The following is an 8387-nucleotide window of genomic DNA, read 5'->3' as shown; positions in this document are numbered from 1 at the left end:
CCGCCGGGGGCCGTACCGGGGGGCAAGAGCGAAGTTGCTGCTGCCGTAGGGGGCCCGCCCAGCTCCCGCGGAGCACCTCGAGGGGAGCGGACTCCGCCCAGCCCAAACTGACCAGGTACCAGCGCCAGCCTCCTCCGGCCGCCTTTGCCCGGTTCCCCTGCAGTGCTTCTGCAAAGGGTTAAAGCCTTTAAAGAGAAGAAAACAACAGAAAGCCGAGTTATGCCTTCAAATGCCGGTGCTCCTTGCCAGATCCTATCCTAAGCCAGTGAAAATGTGCCTTGCAAAGAGAAAGAAGGGAAAAGTCTTAATTTGCGGCTGTGGAGCCAAGAGCAGCCTGGGAGACTATGGCCCCCGCCTGTGGCTGCCCATGAGCTGCCAAATTCCCCCCGGTCACACTCCCCACACCACGAGATGCAACAAGAGCAGAAGAGATAATGTAGGCATGGAGTGCATGGCACACTGGAAAGGCCAGATAGCACGGTGCTTCCAAAATGTCGCACCCCACCAGTTGTCCAAACCACACCGAAGCTTCAAAAACCAGTCAGGTATCACCAGCCCTGGATGGCATCCTGTCACCAGGACAGATTTCTGGCTGCCTCACTCACATCCCTGTGCTTGGCCCCAGGCAACATTAAGCAATAGCTCATGAGCTCTGAGTAATTTATAGATCTATTTTATTATTATTATTCTGATTTCCCAGAACCAAGGCAAGACATCTTGTGCCTGCCCCTATCATGGCACTAGGGTGCCCCAGGGACCAGAATGAGACTTGCTGTTTTTCCATACCTCCAGATTTTTTTCTGGGTGGCAAGGAGAGTGATTTTTTTAAAAATGAAGCAAAATATTTCAGGCCAAATTCACTGCTAAAATGTGTGCTGTGGCTCTCTGAAAACCTGATGTCCTGGAGAAGCTTGCAGGAGCTGTCATACTGGACCAACTAGTCCTGCCAGCCCAGGAGCCCCAAGCACACATGGATTTGGGACACTCCAGAATGGAACTCCCATCCCAGAAATTACAAGATGAGCCATGAATGGAGTTTTTTCCTTCCCATCCTGAAGTGGTTTAGAGGGGAAAAAAAATCAAACACAACCCCCCCTGAGCAATTATGGCCATTGGACTGTTCCTCCAAGAATCAGCGATGATCTGCAGCATGTCAGTGATTCCTTCTGCATTACTAAGTTGCTCCATAGGAAAGCAAAAGGCAGATTGATCAAAAAGGCTCTTCGACTTTGCCACAGTCTTGGCACAGGATAACCTCTAAAATTTATTCTGTCACATGATTTTCACATCAGATGCCAAAAAGTGCTGCTTTACAGCAAAAGCTAACCAGGTCCAGCAACTCAAGCATCTAAATGGACAATTGACTTCATCTCAAATCTCAAATGTCTCTAGAATAGAAGAAAAGCAGCTGTCCTGTATATTACAGCTTCCTGGCCCCCCAGCACTACCTTAACTCCTCAAGCCCCAAAGGAGAGCTGTGAAGGGAAGAGCTAAAGGAGGTGGCAAACCTCCTTCAGGGCCTGTGCCTGATTATACGGATTAAAGTAGCTCCAGGGCTGCTCTGACTTCTGCCTGGTCTGGCTCCACCCTTCAGTCCCCAAAAAAGGAAGAAAATGAGTGTTTGGAGCTGCTTGTGCATCACCTGATCTCTGCAAATGACCATGTGAAAAAAACCCGCTTGTTTATATGAAGATGAGGGGGAAAATGGTTTTGCAGAAGCCACAGTACCCTGAGAGGAGTTTAAAAAGAGGATAAATATTTGATGTGGCTCTTTATCACCAGTTTGAATGATGGTTAAGGTGCAGTGTAACTCTTCAGAGATGTGGTGTTTTATACAGTATAGAGATCCCTACCTGCACCCTAGGTAATCCAACAAAAGCAACAACAAAGGCAAAAAAAGGGTGCAGAATAAGAACATCCTTGGCATCCTTAATTTGCCCATTATGTCTTTTTAATTGGGGTGTTTTATTCATTAAAAGCATGGCATGTAATTTCATAATCCTATTTTAGGCTCCAAAACTAAGCTTCCAACCTGCACATCTCATGCAGATGAAATCTTTACAACAAATGTACATCTAAAAATTCCAAGTCACAAAAATAAACAAAGTGATCTCATTCAAGTTTGGGCTTTACTACCTCACACTAAAACAAAAGTGAGCTACTATCAAAATTAACTATTTGCATCATAGCCAAGAATAAATTGATCCTTTCACTGTGTATCTGGCTTCATAGCACACATATCATATTTTCATGAGCAGAGTGACATTGCCCCTCTTTAGGTCAGATTTTGAGGTGTAGTATCACCAATTCAGAGACATGACAGGCTTTTTATTATATTTTCTGTTTATAATTTTGATTAAAATACTCAGCAACACTTCAGATGCACAAATCCTTATTGAAACTGGCTTGATGCGGATTACAGCCTGAAACACAAAGGAAGTCTTTATCACTTATGGCCAGTGTTTTAGGAGCTTATAACTGTAATCAGGTAGGGATTATATCAGCATGATCCATACAAGCTGAACAGTGGCAAAAAGCTTTTTTCTATTTGACCTTCCCATGACAATAATAAAAATGGTAAAACATACAACAAACAGGTGCCACTGAAGGTAGGGTTACTGTCCACTGCAGGCAGAAGTTACGACTTCGTATTTTGAAAGAAAAAGTAGTCATTAATTAGTGGAAGCAGATCTTTGTATGGTGCATTGTTATCCAGGATTATTTCATTAGGATCTGCTGACCCAGTTTCTGCATTGGAAAGAGAATTACATTTTTTCACACTATTGGGATTGGGGGAAAGAAAAAGTAATAACATAGATTATTCAAACTTTTAAAAATATGTTTGCAGACAAGGACAGGTACCTGTATTGGTATCTCTACAGAAGCCAAATGAAACAAGGACCATAAAAAATATGTAATCATGTCTTCCCTAGAATCGGATTTTGGTTCTCCTGAAATACATAATTCCTAATTAAAACATATGGAATCCAGCTAATACAGCCTCATGACTAAGGGATTTAGTGAAGAGCAGGAATTTTTTTTATCACTGCTATGATGGTCCTCTCTGTCACAGGTCATCCTTAGCTTACTCCTCCTTCCATCACCCTGGGGATAGCTGACTCAGATAAATTAAAAGAGCTTCATTTGGGAAGCTTCCCCAACACACGAAAGGATTCGCCTCCTAATCTGTCAAAATCCAATAACGTTAAAACAACTGCAACCTGCTTACAGCTCAGCAGGACCCTCAAACCGATGGGCAGGACCCACAGCCCAGCACTGGACCAGTCTAAAACCCACCTTGGAAGCAGCACCAGAAGAGATGTCTGCTGCTGAAATATTTTATGCCCGAGTGCTGTGAGGTCACAGGTGGCTCAGCCACCCCAGGATGTTGCCAGTTCCCCTGCGCTCACCCCTTGCCCACAGCCATGAATTGTACAAAAGGAGGGATGTGCTCTCTGCCCCTCATCTCACTCATCTCAACACGTCTGCCATTGGAGGTCCTTTATAATAGAACACCACCACAGGTGTGCTCAGTGCTCTGCTCAGATCACCTTACAACCACTCACCTTCATGACTCAGAGCAGCAGCTGGTCTTTCATGAGGCTTTACAGAAGCCTTTGGAAGGAGATGATGCCACAAGCCTGCTTACAAAGTGGAGGACAGAGGAAAGAGCTCCCCCTAAGCCACCCCATAGCAGGGACAACCCTTCTAATACTGAGCCTACAAAACCACCAGAGAAAGGTATTTTCTCTTTTTTATAAACTACTCTCTCTTGCTAATAATTTCCATGTGGCAGTCCAGTAACAAGGAAGTCTGGGAGTAACATCATATCACATTTGCTGCATATTCCTAAAGAACAAGATCACCTGAGGAGTTCAAGAAACTCCTTCTACCAAGCACACAGGCAAAACGGGACCCTTATAACCTCATGAAAGCAAAGGCTCAGGTTACCTTGAAAGGCAATTTGTCCTGCCCAGGAGTGATGGTGGTTTGTGTGGAGGACAAGGGAAACAATGCTGGTGAAAAGAGGTCTGCTCCCCTCCCAGTGCAGACACCTGGATGGGGTTTTGTGACCTGCCACCCTTCTTCTGCATGCAGCTCGCCTTGTTGCTAATGGCAGATGTGTGTAAAATCTTCTGACAGGTTGTACCAGCATTATTTTTTAAAGAGGTAGGTGGGTTTTTTGCCCATTACACTGCTGGAAAGGAATCCAGATGCCACTGTATTCCTGCTCACACCAGCCCAAGCCATTCCTGCAGCAGCAGGGACAGTCACTCCAGGGGAACAGCTCTTTCCATGCCCCTAAGGACTTTTCAGGGAAAGTTGCTTTTTCCTTTTTTCTTTCTGTTTCAGGTCAGTCAATAGCACTTTTGTGTAAGCACAGCAGCAGCAGTAGGCTTTGTTTTCAGTGTTTTGGAACCTGCTTGATTTTTAATATTTTTATTGCAGAGCCCATTAGGGAGGAGCACGTTCTGGTGAAGTTACCTGCTGCTTACAGCACCTGGTGACAAAGGCTAATGCACCTCCTGCTTGCCCTGTCACAATGTCTGAGATGAAGTCTACAAAGCGTGCAATTTACCCATTGGCTTTAATCCTGCAGATAATGGCATAACGAGATCCAGTGTCTGGGGGTTGAACCTAAACTATACCCTCAGTTGTCCATTCCAGTGAAAGTAGTTAACAAGCAGGATATGAGAGCGAGGCAGCCTCTCCTGCACTGGCAGGCAACACCAAGACCAGATGCATCTCTGGGAGACATGTCTGAGGTCAACCATAAATTAACAGGCTCACTGTGAGGGAAAAAATAATAATTCTGGATCCAATTGCATGGTCTGGTATGAAGGAGGCCAGAGGAGATGGGCCAATAAGTCTTTTCTGAACTCATGAACTTTCTGAATCCTTCTTATCCGGAGGGGAAAAATGGCAAGGGCTCCCTTTGCCATGTTACCATGGCTGATTCTTAATCACTAGCAGGGCTGGCAGTAGCTCTTGTGCAACACCACTTTCCCCAGCGCTGGGCCCTGTTCCCCTGCAATGCTCCCAACCCCTGCTGGTCTCAGAAGAATTGAGCCCAAAGCTCCACATAGCAATTCAAATGCATCACCAGACATTAGGCCACCGGGTTAACCACTGTTTAATTTCGTCACATTTGTTTGTGAGTTATGTACGTGCCTTTCTTTTGTCAACATCTCCTTTTAGAAAGGATATTGATTTTGTTTTCAAAGGCTTTCGAAAATAAAATGAATGACTACATTCTAAGGAAGAGTCATTTTCTCAACAGCTGTAAATAATTTATTGTTCGCAACCCACCCAGATCAAAAGATACTTCATCAACTGATGTGGCAAAATCTGGTGCAAGCTGCATTTCCATTATCTCAGATCCAATTAACCATTTGGAGCAGACTAAAACATAACTAGATCAATCCAGAATCAGATTAATATCCAATCCATAATCACATTAATCACAATCTGTCCATAATTAGCCATCAGATAATCCCATTGGACAGGAGGTGACATGCAGTATCCCATTATCTCATTAATTAACTATTTTTGGTATCAGACATTGTGCCCAAACATGAGGAAATGTTTTTTTAAAGGAAGAATGGATAGGGAATTCTCCTTTTGCTACATCCACCCCATTGAAGCTCCCAGTATCTCAGTGTTGGAGTTTTACAACCTTTCTTTGTTTTGGCATATTCTACTAGAACCAAGAGCCGGTTTTTTGAGACACATCATCTTTTTAATAAAATATGACTATCTTAGGAAGATGGATAAATAAAACATTTGTTTCATGTGAACAAGTTTGTGAAAGAAAGAAAATTCTTCATCAAAGGTTTTGATGGTAACATGATAACAATAGCCTTGCAATGCTAAATCTTACTGCAGATGGTTCCTGTCCTTTTTTGTAATGTAAGTGAAATTGTGTTCCATCTGTTTTAATTTTATAATGGACTTAATCCATGGTTGGCTCTGAAAGAATCAGCATTTACTGCCTTTGCAATCTGCTGCAAACAAAAAAAATAGTTACTGTTTCCCCCTTCTAGAGGGAACTTGTATTTCTATTTGGGAGCAAACCCCAGAGTTGCTCTGTAGAGAACAGAAAGTACCATTAGCCGGCCTCACCCTGTGGCCAGGCAGCCCCTGCCAGCTCTCGCACCAAACCCAACCGGAATTGCCCCAAAAGAGATTGGAATCTCTGGACAGTGGGTGGAGGAGAGCAAGGAGTAATCAGCGTAGCAGGAGAGATTGCATTTGGTTTTGACTAGCAAATGTGTCCAGCAGTTCCAAGTTACCTGCATGCAGTCTTCCAGAGGTGCCTCCTGGACTGAATTATTCCACGATTTTATGATGTGCTTTCCCTTACCCTCCCTCAGATGAACCAACAATGAACCTGTTTGCTAAACACGTGGTATTGAGTTGGTTCAATGCCTCATGGCATGCCTCATTACCCGTAGTCATTTTAAAACTTTTTGTACATCACATAGAGGAGGTGCAGGGCTTTCAACATTTGCCTGGCAAGTAATTTTTTGGGCTTTTCTACTAAACTGCCTGTGCAGCACTGCCTACTCTGTTCCTTCCTGCCTGGTTGTGAAGCAAGTCCAGTCCAACCATACCTGCCTGGTGTCAGCACATTGCTCTGTACAGATACAGGTGTGACTGCAGCACAGCTTTGCATAGGTTTGGGAAAGTTTGGCTGGCTCAGCTGTAACTTTTCTAATTCCTAAACTGATGGGAGGTTTGGGAGAGCAGAAAGGATCCTGCCCTCGAGTGGGAAAAGGGTGATGCAACACAGAGCATCCCTGCCAAGCTGCTGTATTCTTAGATATGTCTCATTCTCCTATCACTCTGACATTTTTGCATTTTGTTGTTAACACATGCAGATACTGACTCATCCAGGACTCTCTGAATTGTGGCTCAGGCTGAAGTCACCCTTCTGTATCCTCTTTTCTGCCAGGTCCCCAGGCATGGACCTGTGCTGCCCCAAAGCAGTGCTGTGGAGGTTCCCATCACCTATCCCTCGGGGTCACCCCCGTTTGAAGAACCAAACAAACTTTTCCAATTGCCTTCCTACCTCTCATCCCCCACCCAGCTCTGCCACTGGCAAGCGAGCCACTCTAGCGGCAGGGAGGAGACATACCACCCCCCCCAGCCGGCGCCACACAGGCAGGGAACACGTGGGCTCACCCTGCCCTGAGGATGTCACTGCTACACCGCACCTCTGCACCTTCGTACATGCCGGGGCAGGCAGGGATACCGAAATCCCTTGGTGACATGCGTCCCTGCTGAAGTGGGTACTTCAAATGCCGTCCATCCTCCTTTTCCCCGGAGCTATTGTACAAATTTAAAGGTTTGCTTTCAACATTTGGGGTCCTCAAAGGGGGAGCAGAGGCTCTGGTCAGGCTTGGAAAGCGGGTCAAATAGTGAATCACCTTATCCAAAGGGTCCTCTCCCCCTCCCCAGCTTCTGGGTTTTCATACCTGCAGGGTGCCTGACTCGAACAAAAGACAAGTGCTTCAGCTGGAAAAACCATCCCGCCTTCCTCCTCTGAGAAAAATGAGCGCAGTCTGCCCATCCTGAGCCAACATCTAAAGTCACCATGTCCTTCCCAAGCCATACAGGTTGGCAAATGCCTGTCAAATTCCATGGGTAAAATTAAAAAGGTGGTTGCATGGAAGAGAAGGACAGGACCAAAGCCCCAAGACAGCGGTAATCTCAATTCCAGCATGTAGAAGCTTTCCCGGACCTTATGAGGTACTCATGCTGCTGTGCTGCAAAGTCTTTGCGAATTTAAAACTGAGTCAAAGGCCACTAAAGTGCTCTCCCTGTTTTTCTGCTACTGCACGGGAACCCCATGGAGACCGGGGGGAAAGAGGGAAGAAAAAAGAGCAGAAGGCATAAAAAAGCAACGAAGAGGTTCAGCTGCGGGAACAGCACGGAATCAGGTGCATGAAAATGTGGTAAAATACTATTTTTCTCCGCTATTTTCAACTCGTCACGGGGGTGCTGCCCAGAACGGCCGCCCCGACGATGCCATGGGTTCTGTTCGGGTCCGTTGGGGCGGCTCTCCGCGGCCCTCAGCGGGGACCTGCCCCGCGGGCGCGCGGCGTCGCGCCGGCGTCCGCCGCGCAGCCCCTTCCCGTCTGCCGCGGAGATGCTCCTCTGCGCAGCGCCGGGACTGTGCCGCCGCGCACACCCGAGGGCACCTGCCAGCGGCACGCCGAAACGCGGGGAAAAGAACAACGAAATAAAATGCAAAGGAGAAGAGAAAGAGAAGGAAGAGGGAAATAAAAGGAGAAAATAATAGGCGAACTAAAAGTCAAGGAGAATAACACGGAAAACAGAGGAGGAAAAACAACTAAAATGAATCTCCTCCTCGGGCTGTCGAT

General features: G+C 46.0%; 1 long non-coding RNA gene across 1 annotated transcript in view; it reads right to left on the bottom strand.

Moving 5' to 3' along the window:
• Window positions 1–6626: 6626 nt before the first annotated feature.
• LOC108449340 overlaps window positions 6627–8387 on the bottom strand; it is a 2859-nt gene continuing 1098 nt past the window's right edge. Inside the window, exon 2 of the long non-coding RNA XR_001865502.1 lies at window positions 6627–8204. This is a non-coding gene — a long non-coding RNA (uncharacterized LOC108449340). The remainder of the gene's footprint in view (window positions 8205–8387) is intronic.

This window comes from Corvus brachyrhynchos, unplaced genomic scaffold, assembly GCF_000691975.1.
Source record: "Corvus brachyrhynchos isolate BGI_N302 unplaced genomic scaffold, ASM69197v1 scaffold309, whole genome shotgun sequence".
Lineage (NCBI taxonomy): Eukaryota > Metazoa > Chordata > Aves > Passeriformes > Corvidae > Corvus > Corvus brachyrhynchos.
The sequence above is the reverse complement of the archived record's forward strand: the minus strand, read 5'-3'. Positions and strand labels throughout refer to the sequence as shown.